This window comes from Acipenser ruthenus, chromosome 27, assembly GCF_902713425.1.
Source record: "Acipenser ruthenus chromosome 27, fAciRut3.2 maternal haplotype, whole genome shotgun sequence".
Classification (NCBI taxonomy): domain Eukaryota; kingdom Metazoa; phylum Chordata; class Actinopteri; order Acipenseriformes; family Acipenseridae; genus Acipenser; species Acipenser ruthenus.
In genome coordinates, this window is record NC_081215.1 from 20,482,092 (window position 1) to 20,503,844 (window position 21,753).

Below are 21,753 nucleotides of genomic sequence, written 5' to 3' on the forward strand. Positions count from 1 at the left end.
CCTGAGGCTAATTCGCTTCATATTGCTTCAGTGATCACTACTAGTCAAGCACACAGTCTAGGTGGAAACTTCCCAGACTGTCCCTTGCCTCCAAGATTACTTCCGTTTCATAGGTTGAGCAGGTGAAAAGAGGTGATTAGGTCTCATTTTCTAGGGTTTCAGTGCTTCAAAAGCAAGGTTTAATGGTGGCCATTGCTGCTGCTCCATTAGATGAAAACACTTAAGATACTCCCAAAGCAATAGCTCTGGCACGACAGCTGCCACCAGTATCAAAAAGCAAGATACAGTATGATACAAAAATAATAAATCCTTGACCATTACCCCCCCTCTCCCCCCGCCCACTCAATGACTGGAACACATATCATCAATGAGAAAGGATGAAGGCTGCACAGGTCAAAATCCTAGGAAAATGTTGGTACTTGTCAGTGGCCATCTTTTGGTTTTCACATACAAAATCATCAGTGTCATGTCGATCAGTCCAGCACACTATCATGCCTGACCATATTTCATTTTGAAAAAGAAAAACAAAAAAGGCTAATTGTTTTGCTTAATCAATATCTATCTTAATATGTCAGAACTGGTTTGAAAACCACAAAGGCTTAAAATGTCTGTGATCACTACTTGTGGTCTAAACCTTGATTAAAGGTTTCATTGACTTAATGAACCTTCTGCTTTCCATTAGACCAGTAGCCAATATTTGTCTAATTTCTCAAACAGATGTCTAGTCTGGCCCCTTTCAATTAATTGATGATCCACTCATCTTTGCACAAATGGGAAAATGGACATTATTGATATGATTCTGAATGTCTTGATGGATTTCATACTTTTTTGTAAGCTGACTGTATCATGAAAGACAGGAGAATGAAATGTACTATTAAACATAGACTGGTGACTTTAATGCAAAATGCTCCTTGACATTATTTATTACCACTTAAGAAATGTGTGTCTGTGTACTGTATATGAAAAGTCTTCAGCCCAAAAAGTGCTGAATTTCAAGAACATCACACAAACACAAAACCCCACCAATCCCTAACCCAACAAAATTGTATTTTATATATTGAATACTGGGACCCATACCATTACATTGCTAAATGACATTTTAAATTGGTTACGGATATTAACCAAAGGTCTTACCCTTTCTCAGTGTCACAAAACTGCCTGAAAGTGTATTTTGACGCAAACAGTGGCTATGAAAACAGGTTTAATGGACAGCATACAATTAATGCCTTTGGATATTTTGTGGTTCTAACTTTTGTTAGTCTGACATGTAGAGTACACACCACTATGTTACTGAAGGGTGGGAAAATATATATTTGTATTCATGATAACTTGGGGGGCAATCAATAACTCTACTACTTGCTGATTGCGTGGATTCAATCAAACAAAAGGCACTGTTTAATGGCCCGCATTATTTCCCTGATGTATAGCAATATTCAATCAGATTTTCAATGAAGCTCTTATTGAATGTAAACACGGCCTGTGTCAGGAAGTTTGATTAAATAGCTCCATAGATGAGATGTAACGCAGGCCATGAAGTGGAGTTTTTGATTGAATCCACCCCCAAATGTGTACAGGTGTCCAGCTGAGGATGGGAGAGCAGCAGGAGCTGTAACAAGACGTCTAACGCATAAGGCTTCAAAACCATGGTCTAGGTAGGCGATGGATACCATTACATTCAATTGAATAAGGTTTTTAAATGCATCCCCTGTTGTGGGGGTGGGAGCTAAGTTACATGTAAAGGGTTTAATTGGTCTCAGTCCTGTGTCAACTATTGTCATTATAGCATTCTATAGTTCTTTCTATAGAACTGGGCAGCTACTGGTTTTGAAGTACAGTCCTCTATCTCCCCACAAAATTGTCAAGTCAAGCTAGGATTATTTCAATGAATGGCATGAATAGTTGTAACGTATCATCAGCAGCTGTAGTTTGAAAGGCTTGTACAAAAAGCCATAGAAAAATCCTGGTAACCGACAAAGTTATGTTCGTGCTGAAATTGCTTTTCCTACAGCAAAGATCTTTTAATCTCCCTTTAATTTCAATCCTATAAACACTTCTATTATATTTTTCATATTAAAAATGCACTTTATTTCAGAAAATTGAAACAATCATTTCCCCCCACTGATCTCTTTATATTTGGTTGTCAAAAATGTTAATCCTTACTCAGGCCTGAAATTATGAGCCAGCTTTATTGGTCAAAGGCCATAATAATTTGAGCTCTTATTTTATAAACTCATTTCTGCAGACTGACATCCTGATAGAAGCAAGAATAATAAATCACAAACACGTCCCAGAAGATTGCATTGTAAATGTCAAACTAGACAGGAAATTGTAATTAAAGAAAGGAAATTGCTTCAAAGAAGCACTTGATTTTAAAATGAGCTAAGCACAGAATTTTGTAAGCATTTAATTATGCTCCAATTTGTGCAGATTGTTTAGCTCTTTTAGTCACAGAGTCTTATTATAATTCCTCCCTTCACACAGTAGTATTCACAACTTGCAATTGAAATGGCTTAAAAGAACCCCTAGAGCAGTACAGGGCTTAATTCTCAACTTGCTTGCTCTAACTGATTGTAATTTATGTTTTCACTATTGTTATTTAGTATAGGTGGTTGTATGGGGGGAGGGGGAGTCTAGCCAAATTACAACTACAACTCCCCTCCTTCTTAAAACACACCACACATGTCAGCACATAATCAGTTCAAGAATTCAAATAATCTTATTGAGTTCACACCAAATATTCTCTAGGTCTCAAGTAATCACCATCTGGCAAAAAGACATTGATGGAAATTTAAATCTAACAAGTAAAACCTTGAAATGTTGCATTTGAATAGAAGTGTTGCTTTGTAGTTTAAAAGCAATTAGCATTCGTGGCTAACGCAGTCTGTTGATTGCAGCTCTTCTAAATGAATGCTCTCTAAACATTTGAAAAGACAAGACATACACTTATAGAACTTAACAAAGGCATACTAATGATCAGAGGGTTCCAAAAAAACCTTTAGAAGTATTTATCTTGAATTGCATGGAAATACTGTATTCCTTCAAATTTAAGATGCACTTTTTGAACCATTTTTTGCTTCTCATAAATAGCCTGCATCTTAAATTCGAGTACAGTAGAGTGACGTCAACAAAAGACGTGCTTAACCTGAGTACACAAACAGCATAGTGACTGTCTGCAAAGAAAAGATGAACAAAGACATTTTTCAAATCATCCATGACATACAGGCACCCATTTTCAAAGAAGCATCATTAGCTTTGTGAGGTATTCAAAGAGAAGCTTGTACAATTTCAGCGTTTCTAACAAACAGTACCAGCTTGGACAGATCGGAAATGCTGATCAGATGTATTTTTCGACATGCCAAGCAATACCACAGTTCACAAATTGGGAGAAAAACAGGTGTGAGTAATCACGACTGGAAATGAGAAGCAGCACATAACTGTAATGCTCTGTGTGATGGCAGATGGCTGCAAACTGCCTCCATATGCGTAATTGAGGTTGTATCTTTGTAAATGCATATTTATTTGCTGTTTTATTTTTTCCTCAAATTGAGGGTGAGAAATTTGGGCTGCGTCCTAAATTCGAGGGCGTCTGAAATTCGAGGGAATACGGTATTTACCAGTGAGGTACCAAACCTGGGCCACTGTTTGTTAAAAACAAGTACAACTAATTCAGGAGTTTGATTAGCAGTGTTCATTAGTGAATGTCTGGAGTTTGATTAGCAGTGTTCATTAGTGAATGTCTGGGGAATGCTGTGAAGAACAAGGAAGATACTGGTTTTGTGTAAATAATGTGCTTTCAACTGTTGGTACTGTCAGAGATTGTAATACTTAACAGAGCCTGTAAAAAAGTTGTAATGAATAGAGAGCCCAGCAGGGGATGCTAGTGTATATACTTTTTATTGTCTAATGGTAATATTGTAAAGCGGTCAGTAGACACATTTATCAACGTCAAAAGCCCCATTACTGCCATGCCTCCTGCTGGTAAGTTATAATTGCAGTTTACTCAAATCAATGAAAAATATGGTATCCATAGGAATGTGGATCAAGTTAACAGTAGGTGAATACTGATACACAGGTATCCAAAAGAGCAAATCATATCAACAGTGAGAAAACTACATATGAAGTAGAAAGCCATACTGCTGACAAATCCATATTCTCAGTCTATACAGCTGAATCTAATAGCTTGAATGGAAGCAAGGGAGTATTAGCAGGGAGTTTAAATAGGTGGTGCTGCCTCCCTGATGGTGTCACCCAGCTATGCTAAAGCTACAGTGTGTGAGGGGAACAACAGAATTTAAACTGAAGAGATCAATTATAGATAGAAGGAATATAAATGGGAAATACAATTTAATAAATTACCAGAGTTGATGCGATATATCATGAAAAATGTGATTTTATATAGCGGTTTAAATGAAATTTGAAAATGATAATTAGAAAAGAAAAAGTTGTTTTGTAAAATAATGTATGTGACAATGAAAAAAAAAGAATGTAAATAAATGTGACAGTATTCACTTGAGTGCCTATATATGAACAGAGTGGCTCCTGCAAAGTGAACATAATGAAATATTCAACATGAAAACCTTTTTGATTGACAAAATATATATATATATATATTTAAAAACAACTAAGCCATGTAAAACTATTAAAATATATAATAATTAAGCGTACAATGTTATTCTAAATATGTAAACATGTTTTAAATGACATTGAATATGTCTGAATAAATGCATTTTCAATGTTACATTTCCAATACACAAAAAGTCAGTATGTTATGTGTGTCGAAGACCAATCAAAATATACAGACCGTTTTAATGTTGTTAGTAATAGGACATTCAAATCTGTGTCCAGCTGTGTTGTTTTTGATTTTTTCAAACTGCTCTGACTTCAATCTTCATTGTCAAGGCTGAATTTGACCTTAGACCAAAAGTTGAAAGGTCAATGCAGTAATTCAACTCTTTAAAACCTGTCCACTTATCATTAATTAGAGTACTCACCAAACTTTTAGTGTGGTCGAGAAGATCTCAATGGTGAACACAGTAATTGCATGTAATAATGCTATGCACTTGATACAGGAAAACATTGCATTTCTGCATCTGTGTGTGAAGAGAGTCTTCTAAAGCCAAGACAGATATATAAATGTGAGGCACTCTACAAAAGTTGCTATGCCTGTTCATACAATAACATACAGTACAGTACAATGCTTTGTATTGAAAACCCCTGGCACCGGTGAAAGATTTCTTATTATGTAGAATGTTTGTGCTATTTAAAGTTTTCCCTCCACTTTTTAGAAGGTTGAAGTGTCTCTTTAGGGAACAGCAGAATTTGTTATTTTTTCCAATTAAATTATATTTTTTAATAGTACGTTCGGCTTTGTTGTGGCTTGCCAGTAAAAATTATATTTGTCTTCCCGCTAGAAGAGGGTCCACTGTACTGGTGGTAGGGGGCCACTGATTATTGTATGAACTAGATAAATCACGGCTTCTCTTTCTCCTCTCGCTCTAACAATATATATAATACACAGATGACACGGATGTTCCAGTCAATGTGATGTTCCATTCAATATAGAAATGTTTTGTGGATATTTTTTTCCCCTGAACATTTATCTCAGCCTGTTAAATAGTTTTATACTCCTTTTTATACTCACCTGTGGAATATATAAAGAGAATAGGACTTTCCGTGGTCTTTAGTACTGTTCTGATTTTTTTTTCTCTCTTTCATTTGTTCAGCTAGTTTGTTGTGTTACCAGTTTGCCTCAGTTAGTCATACTTCATTTTTTACATTCAATAACCTAACACGGTACAATCATGCAATGTATTGTAGAACTGAATACCCTGAATGTACTGAACAATGAATGCTTTGTTATTTCCTTTGAAAATGTATCTCTGAGTGTGCGTTTATTTCATGGCCAGAACTGAGTGCAATTCATTTGAATTTGACCCTGGATTCTAAGAAAATAAAAAAGGTCACTTGATGTTGGAAACATTTAAGGAAAGTAGTTGTCAGAGTCATATATGTTGCAGCAAAACTCTATAAATCCAGGGGTTTGTTTGGGGAAATAAATGATGGCATACCGGTTATGCTGGTTACAGGACAGTCACGGCTGAACCAATACAAATTGAATTATATAAAGCAACAGTGAATATGTCAGTTATACAAAACATATATTATTATTATTATTATTATTATTATTATTATTATTATTATTATTATTATTATTATTATTATTAGTAGTAGTAGTAGTAGTAGTAGTAGTAGTATTGTAGTTTATAGTCATTATACTGTTGTTGATATGTAGATACTAATATATAAGCAAGTTACCTTTCTAGAATGCTTTAGGTATCAAATTAGAGCAGAGTGCTGCATGGGTTTAATTTATACTATACTATATGTATGTTCATAGTCTGCATTCGTGTTCTTTAACATCTCTTTTTTATTGTAATTGAATAACATACAGAAATGGCAGAGAATATTTTTCATATATAAAGTCAGCCTGTAACTACCTGGGAGAGCAACACATCAACAGCTGTTAGAGCTGACTTGAAGGTTAAATATTAGGAAGGAATCCAATTTCTCTTGTCTATTCAGCTCAGCGGTGTGTTAGATTGCGGCTGGAGTGTGCTTACGGAGTGTGGGATATGAAGTAGGCTAATCAATCCCCTCTGCTTCATTCTCAAATTCCTCTCATATCAGGTCCCTGCCCCCGGGCAGCCCTTCTGCTTTCCAAAAGCCAATTCCATAAAAAATAAGAGCTGTGACCTGCAGCCAGAGGGTGAAGTTGAGTGTTCCCTTCATGATTAATCTCTTCTTGGGTGGCTTTCAGGAAAGAAAATAATAAAATAAGAAAACATGCAAGTCGCTGCCTTGTGAAGGAGAGTTTTTACTTCTGAATGAGCCCGGCGCTCTGGAGCCAGCTTATCAGCAGAAAGAAAAAGGAATTCATTTTTTGACAGTGCTTCATGTTGACATTGAGAAAATGAACTACCCGATGCTATGATTAAACCAGGGCTGCCATAATGGTCACCTGAACCGCTGAAATGACGAAACTTAATTTTTTTAACATTTTTTTTTACAGCACCTCTTTTCAAGGACTTTCCAGGGCACAGGCAATGGACTTGCACGTCGCACGTTTGGCATTTTATAAATAAGTGCATAAATACAAAGATTGTAATGATGCATTCAATCTGTTATTGCTAAGAAAATGATTTGATCTTTAATCTATCTGCAGCAAGGCAGGTGCAGTGGCAGTGGGCATTGGAAGCCAAGGAGTTATGAATTTCTACTCAACTGCCTTTCTGTATAACTTTAAGGCAATTCAGTTTACCTCCGCGTGCCTCTGTGCAGCTCATCTGTGATACTGGATGAGGGGCTGTGCAAATCATTTAGATCTGACTTCATCACACATTGTAATTTAAGCCATCAGGGCAGTGCCACGCGGCAAAAGCAATTGTTTTCAATGAAGGTGGTCACGCACAGCGGCAGAGGGAAGCATCACTCAAGGTGGTAGGAGATAAAATATTTTCAACTTTCACTGCAGTGCCGTGACGTAAACTACCAGCAGCCAATCAGGGGAAAGTAGGAGGCTCCTCTGCGAAGAAGAAATAAAAAAAAGAAATGGAAAAATAAAATGGAGGAAAAGCTTTTGGTTCTGATTTCAGATTTTCCAGAAATGTATAATAAGTAGGTTTGAAATCTGCCTTCATCAAACCGGAGCTCCTTTGTCAGCCGATGATATTCGCCGTACCTTTTTCTTTTCTTGAGGATGTCACGGACCCACAGCGATCTTACATTTTTTTCTTTCTCCGGTAGAGCAGGGCAATTGCAATTCTCTTTTTTTATTTGCTGTTCATTGTTTTGTCAGGCATTGTGTTGTCAGATGCACAGTACCACTGATTGTTGCCGCTTTTACAGTTTCCCCACCAAAAGTTTGATATGATGGGATGGCAGTAGTTGCATTTTTTAATCATGTGTATATGATATTACTCAATATCAATGTATAATGATGCCTTTAACTCACACTCTCTTTGCCTATACCCAGCAAACCAGACAAAACACACAAAGAAAGAAAGAAAATGTTTTGCTCCTCATTACTTGAAATATATATATTTTATTAAGCTTTGTGTCTTCTGTATAAAAAATGTTCCCTTCACGTTAGCATTTACTGCTTGTGCATGTTTGTTGCTTGTACATGCAGTCGTGACGTAACAACACACCATCCATTGACTTTCCCCTGCTGCTCCCCTGCCGCGTTCGATGTAAACAGTGGTCTGCGGCGACTGCAGAGCAGCACGCAAGGAGGCAGCATGCTAGCCGCGTCCAGTGTGAACGCCCCTTAAGGGGGTGATGTCAGTACAGTTTTCTTCTGTTTTTTATTGACAGAAATTCAGTGAAATTCTGTTATCCTCAAAGCATTTGGGCAGCTTGACACATGGACCTTTTTGTCTTTAAGAATGCCTTGCAGAATTTGACCTTTACTCTTTTTTTCCTATGTCGTTTTTGGTCCCCACTCCAAAGTTTCGCCAAAACATCTTATATGGCTGTTTGGTCTTATAATACCTGAATAACATTGGGGTTTCTGGAGGGCCGACACTTTTTGCGTCCAAAGTGACCCCAGTCAGCAGGGAAATACATAGTCATGTGAACTGAAAATGACATGGGGCGGCAATACAAACTGTTGTTTTTCCTAGCCGGTTGACGTTTTCATTCCTATTTGTTATTGGGCCAAAAACTGCCAGTGGTTGAAACATCAAGTGACATCCTGTGATAGTTTTAAAGCACAGATACTTGTGCATCTCTCAATCACCCTGAGCCTAGTCTATGTCAGCTTCCAGAAGCAGAAGCCCATCACCTCATTACCACCTCCTCCAAGAATAGCCAGGATCTACTTCAGGGATTAATAACATACAATAACAGTGACACATATAGATTTTTATATGATGTTACAGGAGTTGTATTATTGGCAATGTATGCTGCTTCTCTGAAGTCTACCACTTTCTCCAGTTGAAATTACAGAGTACAGAATGAATTTTAGAAACCTTGCATTACAGACACCCAATAGTAAGTAGTATGTATTTAAAATATAAATACAGAAGAATACCTGGACACAGACAGAGGGATATAATAAAAGTGTACGGCTCAGTGAAAAGTCACATGCAATGAGTTTGTTGGTCTCATCTCAGCCCTCTGTAGACAGTAGTCAATATCACAAAACCAGACACTCCGCAATTTAACGTAAAAGTCAGACCTGGTTGTCCAGGGCAGGATTGTGGATTTCACCATATGTGACTAATGTTGTTGTCCCTCGGCTTTTCATGAGGAAAAACAAATAAATAATGAAATACATACATACAAACTAGGGATGCCACCTGGCCCCATAATTCCGGAACACTGCGAGACAGAACAGGATTTTGAAGTTGCCTTTAAACTGAAGGAAATCAACACATGAATTGAGCGCTAAACCTTTGCTAAATTGATTCTGTTGATTAATTATCTCAAGGCAGCATGACAATACAATAATAGCTTTTAACAAATTAAATAAATAAATAAATAAATAAATAAATAAATAAATAAATAAGTACCATCATCAATATTTATTTATTTTATTAACAGTTTTAAAGATATATATATTTTATATTTTCTAATAGTATATCGCCTTCTCCCACTCAAATCATTAATACTGACCGGCTGTTCACTATTCCTGACAACAGACAGCGTGAACACCTGATCAGTGTTATTATTTAATTGGAAGAGTCAGTGTAAATTAGGGCTATATATTACTAATTAACAGGATATAAATAGCAACTTTTTAATATTGATAACTGAAATACAAATTTTACAAAATAAAAAAGTATCTTGAATAAACCTACACGTGTTTATTCAAGATGTTTTTTGTTTTATTTTTTAAGATTTGTATTATCACGGTGATTCGGATAATTAAGAAGCAGTATAAATAAAGCAAGTGTTTAGTGCTCAATTCACGTGTTTATTTCTTTCAGTTTAAGGGCAACTTAAAAACCCTGTCCTGTCCCAAAGTGTTCCGGAATTGTAGGGCCAGGTGGCAACCCTAATACAAACATGCATTCATAAACAGACTGTTTCTCACATGACTGAATGTTGTGTTATGTAACTGGAATCCCTATGAATCTAAAATGTTAGCTTCAGTCACAATGGATAAGACTTGTTATCCACGTAGGAAGCCTTGGTAGCACATGCATTCATAAACAGACTGTTTCTCACATGACTGAATGTTGTGTTATGTAACTGGAATCCCTATGAATCTAAAATGTTAGCTTCAGTCACAATGGATAAGACTTGTTATCCACGTAGGAAGCCTTGGTAGCACTGAACTGGTGATGACTCTATGGACCGCTGCTGACTTTGCTCACAGAATCACTCCTTTGCCTAAACTAGAAGAACATCACCATAATAATAAATAGTGGATTATTTTGAGGGATTGGAGGCACTTTCTTACAATCTTAAAGAGTAAGTAGCAGGATTCCAAAAAATATAGTGGTAGGGAACACAAAAGCCAGAGCATTTGTTGTTATGTTTTTTTGTTTTGTTTTGTTTTGTTTTTTTATCACTCTTCTTGCAGTGATTTAGAGGACAGATCTCAAACCAGTGCACTAGTGGACATTTTGAAAAGAGCTTTGAAACAGACTTCAAAGTTGTAAGTATAAAAAGTTGTCAGGAGGCTATGTGGTCCAGTGATTAAAGAAACGGGCTTGTAACCAGGAGGTCCCTGGTTCAAATCCCACCTCAGCCATTGACTCATTGTGTGACCCTAAGCAAGTCACTTAACCTCCTTGTGCTCTGTCTTTCTGGTGAGATGTATTTGTAAGTGACTCTGCAGCTGATGCATCGTTCACACACCCTAGTCTCTGTAAGTCGCCTTGGATAAATAATAATGTTCACCATGAAAAGAAAAATGACAGGTGCGTTATTTAAACAGCTGTAGCAACACGTGGGGATGTGTAATGCAGTATTTTTTTGGAACCCTGCTACTTACTCTTTAAGATGAAACAGGTAGCTAACATGTTTGTAAAACCTTTTAAGGACAATTTTCTGGAAGGTCTTGATTTTTAAATTAAAGCACTGCTATATATTATAAGTGGTTTTGCAACAATAGCTTCTTAAAGTACTGATACACATGGAATTGTTTTTTGATGTGCTTTGATCTTTCAATTCCAAGACGGAACACTTCAAACTCAGTTCTTCCAACTTGCTCAAACAATGAAGCTGGCATTTTGATAAACAGCCTTGAGAGGTCTATAAGAATGCAGCTATGAATATTTTGTACAAGACAAACAACACACTGTATGTACTGGAGTTTTCTTTAGTGTTGTAGAACTTTATCCTTTTTGTAGTCATTATTTTAATCCTATTTGACAGTTTGTCTGACAGAGAATTGCAAACAGGCCTGTTTGAGCTGAGCTTGGAGTCATTCCAAACAATTCCAGGCCCAGCCAAGCTTGGAATTGGTTTTCTACGGAACATCTCCCCTCTCCCTTTGGGCACTTTACCAATTTGACCAAATGCATTCCATCATTAGTTCTAAATACCAGAATTTTCTATTTATGTTTTCTACCATTTGCACATTCTAAACAGAAAATGTGTTTTTTGGGGGGTGGGGTGAAATCTACTCACTGTTTAAATTTATTCTGGGCTGGATTAACGCATAGGCAAACTAAGCATGTGCCTAGGGCCCAAACTCAAGGGGAGGCCCAAAACGGTTATGTTTTGGTTTTTTTTATTTTTACATGTACAGATTTACGCCTCAACTGTCCCAAAATCTAATTGTTCTGACAGGTGTTACGCAGATATCTGTACCCCATAGAATTCTGTATCCCCACATGATTCCTTGCCTCTGCAGATGCAGTTTTTCAAAGATTGCTGGACGTGCACGCGCAATATTTCTGTGCCCGAGCCCCGCTGTGTTCTCAAGCACTGCCATTGAGTACTGCTGCAGTTTGCAACAAATATTGTAAATAAGACTAAACTAATTCTGTGGCAAAGTAAAATAGCACATTTAACACCAGTGATTTTCTAGATATACAGTACGTTCAGCCTCCTGCGTTGCTCAATACACGAAACCTGTGATTAAACTTTTTCTTGCATTTAAAACACATTTTCATGTTATTACATGTAAATACTGTCCAGAAACATCAAGCGTTCACATCTAGCGATCTTTGAAAAAATGCAGCTGTGTCGGCATGGAATCATCAAGAGTACAGAATTCTATAGGGTACAGAAATCTGCCATATGTAAGACCTGAATGTACTTGTATGCCAAAACATTGGCGATTTCTCTGCTCTGGAGAAAAGGGTATTTTCTTTAGTGAAGCGAATCAAACCCCACTCGATAAACAACAAAAAAAAAAACAAGTAAACATTATTGACGATTTTGTGTGCAGTATTATTTGACTACACAACAAGTATGTTTGTTTTTTTTACTATTTATTTTGATGGACTATTGTGGAGCTACCGTTAGTGAACACAAGTTGGAGCACCCTTCTGTATATGACCTTTTTTCAACTTCATATGGTGTTCCTTGTTTGTTTGAAAGGTTGCCTTTTTATTCAGTAAATCAAGAAAAGTCATTGTCGAGCTGTGCTGCAGGATTTAACAGAGGCTTCAGTTTTTTCCGGTTTTATTTTGAAATTTATTTAGCACATTCCCTATGGTTTCATTTTCTGTCAGATTAATTCAGTTGTTCATAATAACTTAAAACTGAGAATTATAGCTGTTGTGAAAAGGTGGTGGGCTAGTTATAAAGGCTGTAATGTATATAGAGGTGTGTATGTGTATATGTATGTTTGTATGTATATGTGTGTGTGTGTGGCTATTTGTTCAGGGGTAGGGGGCCCGCAAGTGTATGCTTGCTTAGGGCCCAGTAATGGGTTAATCCAGCCCTGTTTATTAGCTGACAGTGTGGTAGCACATTGGATTTGTGAAGCTTGGGTCAAGAGAAAGAAAGAAAGAGTTCTAGTGGAAAGGTTTGTCAGATAATTGTATGTTTCTTTGGTATGACTGCATATTCATCCATTGGGTGTTTCTATAGTTATGGATGAAGCTTAGGTCAACACTCTGATGGGTTGGAAACATCTCAGCACAAATGAACAGTTAGACTATTTGTATTCAGTATTTCCTATAGTTAGGCATTTTATAAGAATATTAACATTGTTCTATGCTGTTATATACACTCCATAACAACCAAAGGCTTCTATATATATTAGCACACCCCATTAAGTGTTGGTATTTACTATCTGTATCTGATGATTTTCAATGGCAATGCAGGGTGCTAATGTAGCTCAGTGTAGCCAGGGTATTAATGCAGCCCAGGAACCTTCTAAAATATATTGCGTATCCCAACAAACAAACCAATAAAAACATGCCTGGTGTTTCTTAAATGGTAACTATCAGGAACTGGCTTTGCTCCTTCAAATCTGGTAAGTAAGGATTGGTCAAGCAGGCCATGTTGGCTTTGTGTAACTAGAAAAGACTTGCACCTACTGCATATCTATTTAAAATTCAATATGTGCCTTTGATAATCACTGAAGAAAAAGATATTGCATCTTTGTGAACTATTGTTTCTTTGTCATCTCGTGCGAGACCAACATTCCATGGTAGAGGCGCCTGTCTCTATGATCTATTACTAAAGTAAAATGGGCTACAAAAAGTTGATATACTATAATTGTGTAAGATAATTAGAATTATAAACCCACTGTAAATGCCCCATTGGGATTTGGGATATTAGATTGTCCACAGGAATGCACGCCTACTGCTTTTTTAATTTAAAGGATGAGTGTTAGTGGAACTATCATTTAGCCTTATGATCACATTGGAGGTATACATACAGATAAAGACTTGAATGCTTCATAAACCATTACTTTAGAGTTTGAGATAAGGACATGAATTAGGATATAGTTAATACAGTCAGATGTAAACTCTCTAGTAACTTAATGAGTTTCAAGCAATGAGCAGCTGTATTGAGCAGCTTCAGGCATGAAAAGCAATTAACAAAAACTTTCAATAATTTGATTTCATTTTTCTCTTATTATCTGAGAAAACAATGCATTATATGTTGATTACAGGCAAAATAGCTTTTTTTATCTGCACAGAGAATATCTTCTGCTTATATAGTAAGCTGCAGGGAGGAGTTGGTTAATAGATTCACCCCCTGCCCCCAAGAAACAGGCATAGTTGTTGTTTGTTTGTTTTTTGCCTTAAAACCTTAGATCAAATCCATTCTATGTCATATCTTTCCCACTGTATTTTTTTATATATTTAAGAGGCTATTAAACAATGGACCACAATCTACAAGCTTATCAGCACATCAGTTCAAAGGTGCCCAATTGTCACAATAGAGGAGGTCTTCAGTTGAGCTAATTAGCAAATGTATTTTCATTTAAAATGATATCTGGCACCATAGTAGGTTAAAGAAAAGAAAGCTCTCAGTTTACATATCATACTTTCAGATAGTCTTTTACTCTTGTATTTCCTAGGTCATTTCACCTAGCAGTGGCTTTGTTTTCAATGTCAGAAAATGTCACACTCCAGGTGAAATGACTTTCTTTAACCAAGTATGGTACCCGATATCATTTTTTTTTAAAGGAAAGTATGTTTGTCCTAACGTGTTTCTTTTAAAACAGCACATGGCAGTGCAAGACAGGCACAATGTATAGCATTTCATTAGCTAACCCCTTTAAGTTGGTATTTGTTGCTGGTATTTTGGTGTTGTAATTGGTAATTATTTTCTTTCTGAAAACAATATGGAGTATAACGTTTTGTGCATCTTCGCATACCTCCTGATCTGGTTGGTAATTACTTTGTATAAGACACCTGACATTATTTTGGGATTTAACTGCGAGTTCTACTTGATTTTTGTAACTATTACTTTGTGTCGGGCCTTTCATAAAATGCTTTGACCAGTCACTGGCTTAAAGCAACCTTAACAACCATCCAAAACCCAATAGAGTTTGGGTAGATACACTGAAAAACCACAAGAAGTTTTAATAAAAATAATTTAGAAATATCAGCATTACATTTTATATATATATATATATATATATATATATATATATATATATATATATATATATATATATATATATATATATATATATATATGGCTGAACCACTCTGATTGTGATTTGCTTTGGCCAAAACACCACACTGTTTAGCGAGCAAGTTTGATGCTTGCAAGCAATTCTCCCGTGCCAGAAAAAAGCTAATAGAGGCCAACTGAATTTAATGGTTGACCTGTGTTCCAACAATATCAATCTGTGTTTTCCCTGGTATTCTGTTGAGCTCCATTGGTCTTTAATTCAACTCAAAAGTTATTCAATAGAAAGGTCTTCTCGACAATAATATCTATTTCAGTGGAAACGGAGTCAACAGATTAAGGTAACCAACATGAGGGGCTCCCGAGTGGCGCATCCAGTAAAGGCGCTCCGCGCGGAGTGCAGGATGTGCCCTATAGCCTGGAGATCGCAGGTTCGAATCCAGGCTATGTCACAGCTGACCGTGACCGGGAGTTCCTAGGGGGCGGCGCACAATTGGCTGAGCGCTGCCCGGGTAGGGAGGGCTTAGGTCGGCAGGGGAATCCACGGCTCACCGTGCATCAGCGACCCCTGTGGCCGATAGGGCGCCTGTGGCTCTGCCAGATCTGTGTTGTCCTCCGGCACTATAGGTCTGGTGGCATTGCTGTGGATCTGCAGTGCGAAAAATGACGGCTTGGCAGGAGCACGTTTCGGAGGACGCGTGTTCCAGCCTCCGTTTCCCTAGTCGGCGGGGGGGTTGCGAGCGGTGAGCCGGGGATACAGATAATAATTGGGCATGCTAAATTGGGGTGAAAATCGGGGTAAAATAATTGGCGACGACTAAACTTGAAAAAAAAAAAAAAAAAAAAAAAAAAAAGGTAACCAACATGTGCCAAACGTTAATGGAATCAAGATGCCTGGCTGTGCCTATATTAGCAAAACAAGACCACAAAGCTACAGTAAGACTTCAGCGGTTATTCTAATGTTACATTGCACAGGAAAATGTTTGCTTTTTTCCCTGCTGCTTAGATATCTACAGTATATACAGTAGTCAATGTGTTTTATAAAGGTTATTGCACTATTTAAACAATAAATATTAATTTACTGTTAGTTTAGTTTAGCCACTTTGTACCCGCAAGTCCAGCACAGGTAGACCTCAATAGTGTGAGTACTAATAGAAAGATAGACCAATGTAGAACATAAAATAACAATACAACAATAAAATAATTCCAAACAATTACTAGTGTGTATGTGTGTGTGTATATATATATGCACACATACACATACACAACTAAACACATATGAATATGTTAAAATAAAGATAAAAACACATAGCTATGGTTTCATTACAACTAAGAAATAGAAATCAATAAGTTATATATATATCCAGTATATCAATCTCTGTTTATGATTATTGTTGAGCAGGTACAGTGATCAGCTTGAAACAGTTCCATCTTTTTGCATACACCATTGCAGAATGACATTAGTACTTAATTCAAACATATACGTGCCATAGTGGTGTTTCTGAATTTATAATATCATTTAAAAATATGCAGTTATACACTAATCATTTACAGTATACTGGATAATAATATGTAGCGAAAAATCTACCAGCCTTTACCGTCACATCCATCCTTCGGATGAGACGTAAAACCGAGGTCCTATTGTAAAGACTGCAGTAGCAGTTGTGATGTATAGTTCACCCCCAAGTCTCTGTAAGTTGCTTTGGATACAAGTGTCTGCTAAATGACTAAATAATAATAATAATAACGGGTGGAGATATTGTGGTTTAATCCTGTTTGAAGAGATTCTGTTATTCACAATAGCCACACCTACTTGGTAGTATCCAGTGGGTATAATTATTTAGAAATAATCAATTGGCTAATGATGTTGGAATGTACAACACTCATTAATCCGGTGACTGTGCTAATAAGATGAGTGGTTCAAATCTGGATTCAGCATGTTTAATCGCAGCATGATTATTATTATATCGGGATTATATATCTGGTATTATTAAACAGAATTTGAAAAATATTGCTGAATGTTCATTTTGCTCGGTTTAATTTCCATAAGCTTATATTTCGGTTGTGTTGCTGTAACTGTGTCTAGAACAGTGATGCAAAATGACTTTCTGAAAAACTGGTCTTAATGATCCCCTTAAGTTGAGCTGATTAAGAAAAAGCTTTTGTAATTTTTGGATGGCCAATAAATCCTTTTTATTGAAGTCCCTCAGGATGCTACAGCAAATTGCTGTAGAATATAAGAAGAAGAAACTGTCTAAATCACATGGCACAGCTGAAAGCTTTTTGACTTTGCTCCTCTGCTATAATAGTTAAATGTTCGAGTTGGCTTGGCAGTAGAAATGCAAGCTACTAACTTCTAGCATCCCACTTAAGTCATATCAATAAGAGATAGTGAACCCAGAAAAGTTTTTTTGTTCTTGTGACAGAGAGCGAATGAAATAAATAAATAAATAAATAAATAAATAATAATAATAATAACAACAACAATCTCCCTCCCGACCTGTGAGGGCGCTGTATAACAGGAACAGAGTGCCCTGGACTGGATGGTTTGACAGTTCATTCCAGGGTCAGTTGGAAGTCTGTCATCCAGAAAGGGGCCGGAGCCACAATACCAGAAGTCATCGCCTTAATGCAGTAGGCGATGTGTCAGTCACGGATTGGAGGATACGTGATTGGACTCGCCACCAAAAGGGGTGTGACTGAGAGTATTTCAGGGGATGTGGCCAAGCTACCTGTTCCTTTTGTTATGGTTATGGAAAGACCTGTAAAGGACGGCTGAAACTGAAAGAAACTGTGAGTGTTATATTTGTGTTTGTTATTAACTGTTTATTTGTAATTATTAGACGGCTAAGCAAACCAGGAGCCGTTGCTGTTAAGCCAGCATCCACCCCGGATTACAAACACTCCACCAGTCACACTTAACTGTGTATTCACCACCAGCACAGGAGCACCGTGAAAGGACGTGGAGCCGTGCCTGGACATGCCTTTGTGTATTATTATTTAGGGACTGGAACCCTGTATTGTTTGGCGGTGCAATTACACATTGCTGTATAGTTGCCAGCATTATTATTTAACGGTGCCAAACAGTGAAAACAAATTAAAGAAACTGTTTAGACCGTGAAATCTGTTTGCTGTCGTTGTTTGAGCACTGTATCACCTCTACACATGCTCACTGCAAGCCACTTTGCCACAGTTCTTCATTCTTTTTGAAAAGGTTTCTTGTTCAGTAATGACGTGGCTAAAATGAAAACTATGAAAAGTTATGGCCACTGAAGGTAAGTTTATTTGAACAATTGAGAATGTGTTTCACTCATTTCAAATACCGACAAATACAGATAATCAATCGCTTGTTTAATTAACTGACAATCCATAACTTTCATAAATTACCTTTAATCCAAAGCAAAAACCAACAATTACCAATGTTTCGTTTTATAAAATGGATATTTTAAATACTCTATCCTGATTGGTCAAAACAGGTCACATGGGGGTGTTGATATTACAGCATATCATGCAATAAACATGACTGACGAGATTTATGTAGGTGTTGACCCTTTTGGGAAACATGAGATATTGAATGAGTCTGAATCGGACACCAATCATTAATTAACTAGTGAAAAAAAGGCTAAAGTAAGTATTCAAATCAATTCAAAACTCACCATTCTGATCACTCTGTTGCTTCTCCCTGAACTACAGCATTTCCCTATCCCATTCTGAAAATCAATAGTTTAAAAAAATATATCTTAAAATCTCAGCTTTTTAAAAAATATTTGGATCGCTCTTAAAAGGTCCCATCCCCTGCACAGCTGTGTGGTCTGATGCAGAGTATTTATAAATGCATCTCGACAATTCCTGCAGTACCTTCTCTCCACATAAATGTGTCCAGGTACGACGGTATCATCTCTTCTGCTGTGCCCAGTAATTCCCCACGTTGTCCAGCCGTAAACTGCAAAGTCAGTTTGATAAGTGACCGGGTATTCCATAATGCAAATAACGTCTTTCTCTCCTTTGTGAAGCGGTAGCACAAATTCACTTTCAATGGCAATGTTCAATTCAACATCTATAAATCGCTTTTGTATTTTATTTAATTAATGGATTTTTGGTTTTATTTTTTTTTAAAGTTACTCTAAATTGAACTTTTTTTTTCTTACCTCAGCTTTAGGCAGAAGGATATTTACTAAAAATAACTTTTTTGTTCATTAAAAAAGTTTTTTCTTTTTTTTCAATTTAGTTAGTTAACCCATTTTATAAGCGTAATAAGGCACTTCAGGGTGTGTGATATATTCTAATATCACCACACCCTGGGTGGTTGAAGCCACTCGGCTTCGCCTCGTACTCGTGATATTAGAATATATCACACACCCTGTCGTGCCTTCTTGCTTTCAATGCTCTTTAAGCCTGATATCTGGGATTCAAATTTCAAGTAACCTGTTTTTAACAAAGATCTTCTTAAATATCTTGAAAATGCATTTTTATTTCTAATTGGTAACGTTTCTGAATTACGTTAATAGGTTTAGTAGAGAACATTAGGCTGATCAAAATTATACCCCTATCTTGCCCGCTAGCTAATCTTAGTACGCATTTGGCATTCAGGAAAAGTGTTTTGTGCAGAGGTCAGTTATTCACGGTCGTTTGAAATTGCCACCATCAGAATAGTGCTGCTTGAAAAGTTCCATATAGCTTATTAATGTACTTCTTTACATTATTAGTGTTACTATTATTCTAACTATTATTACTGTATTATGTATTCTATAAAACAAAAGAAAAGACTGAATATTAAAGTAATAATAGTATTTGGAGCAGGAGTTTGAGCCACGCATAGTAAATGGTAAATCTTAGTTATTGCATGATAGTAATTGTGTTATGGCTAAAACTATATAAAAGACTAATGTCTTCACATTTTTAATAGTGTGCATAAAAAAAAGCGTAGAGAAAATCACCAAGAACATTACCAAGGATAATACAATACAACCCAGCACAAAACAACTTATACACTAACTTTCATATCATACACCCTCATTGCTTCTAGATCTGGAAGTCTGACTGAATAGGAACAGGAAAATAACAATCATAATCAAGCAGGGCTGTATTTGTATTTTTATTGATTACAACATTTTAGTCTATTCTAAACAAGTGCTTTTTACCCAAAATAACGATGCCTTTAAGTGTAAAAAACTTCAGCAATACACAGCACTTAAAATTATCTCAATAAGTTGGGTACAATAAGTTGTTCCATGCATTCATACGGTAATTAATTGTATAAATAAAATGTGACCCTGGAAATGTTGTTATAAAAATGTTTAGCACATTGCAAGCATGTCCTTATTCTTTGTCCTTGATTAGCAGAGGTCATGAAAAGGTAGATAAAATGAGTATGAGAGAACTTTGTTGTACTAAATTACTACCCAGAGTCTCTGAAGGTTATAGTTTAATATAGGAGCACTTTGACAATAAAAGCTTATTGTTTGAACCTAGCCGATAAGCTTTTCGCTTTTAGTAAGACAAATGGAAAAAAGAGGTACACAGATTTTCAATAACCTGAACACCATTCTGCAGGATCCAAGGGGAATTAGTGCACGTCCTTCCTCCACTGCAATGCAACTTTAAAGGGTTACTCATGTAAACGGAAAATGTATTTACAGGTAACAAGCCAGTGATGGAACAGTGGTGTTGGGATGCCTTTAGTCTGATTGTCATGTTTGTTTCCTAGGGAAATGCTTAATGCTGTGAACAGTACTTAACATGTACAGTATTCAGGCCAGCACAGGATAACGGCATGGCACTGGAGACTCTTCTAATGTCAGATGAAGGGCACTTGAATAAACAGCCACTCCTCCTTGTTGAGGGCTGGGGACTCACTAATTACTGGGGATGAGAGGTAGCCAAACTTTTCCATGCACAAACCCTCCAGAGCCACAGTGCTGCTCTGCAAACTTCTTTGCATTCTAAATAGAGAAACTTTTCAACCAGGTTTCTGCTATTAAATATGTTTGACTTTGCAACATTATATTATATGTTTGGCTGGCTGTGTATGGTGGCCAATATTGAATGGTTCAGTTCTCATTTTAAAAGCTGCCACAGCACTCATAAGTGCTTGATTGTAGGAAATATGAATGGGAAGGGGATACATTAAAGTGCCAGGATAAAAAAAAGAGTATTGTCTTCCTGGCTGTGGGTTTGGGTTTTCTTTGAGATGAGCACCAAAATCACAAACCTGTACAAAAATGTGACAGATTCTCTTTGATAAAACAGACCCAGTACACAGTAACTTGTTTTGCAGTTCATTCTTGTTCCATTACTCCTGTATGCTTTCCAAAAGTAGTCAGGTGTGTCATTCTGTGTTCAGCAACAATGACAGCAGGGCTGTAGGGTCCAGAACATCTGAAGTCTGTGATGTCAGTCAATGTGTCCTGGTCTTAAGACACCTCTTCGGGAGGGGCTGGGGTATGTATAATGGGTTGATAGATCAGGGCTGTAGACTTGGCTGGCATGGAGACAGGTGTTGAGCGCTGACCCAGGTGCTGGCATTGTCAGGTGCTTACTGTGAGGAAGCTCTCAGTTAGTCCAGATATAGCCAAGCCCAGCAGGAGCTGCTCAAGATGATGGTGCGTGGAGTGCCTCCTGCTGGGGAATCATAAGAACTTCAAATGATAAATGACTAAGGGGTTGTAAATGAAAATAAGCCTGTCTGGCTTACTA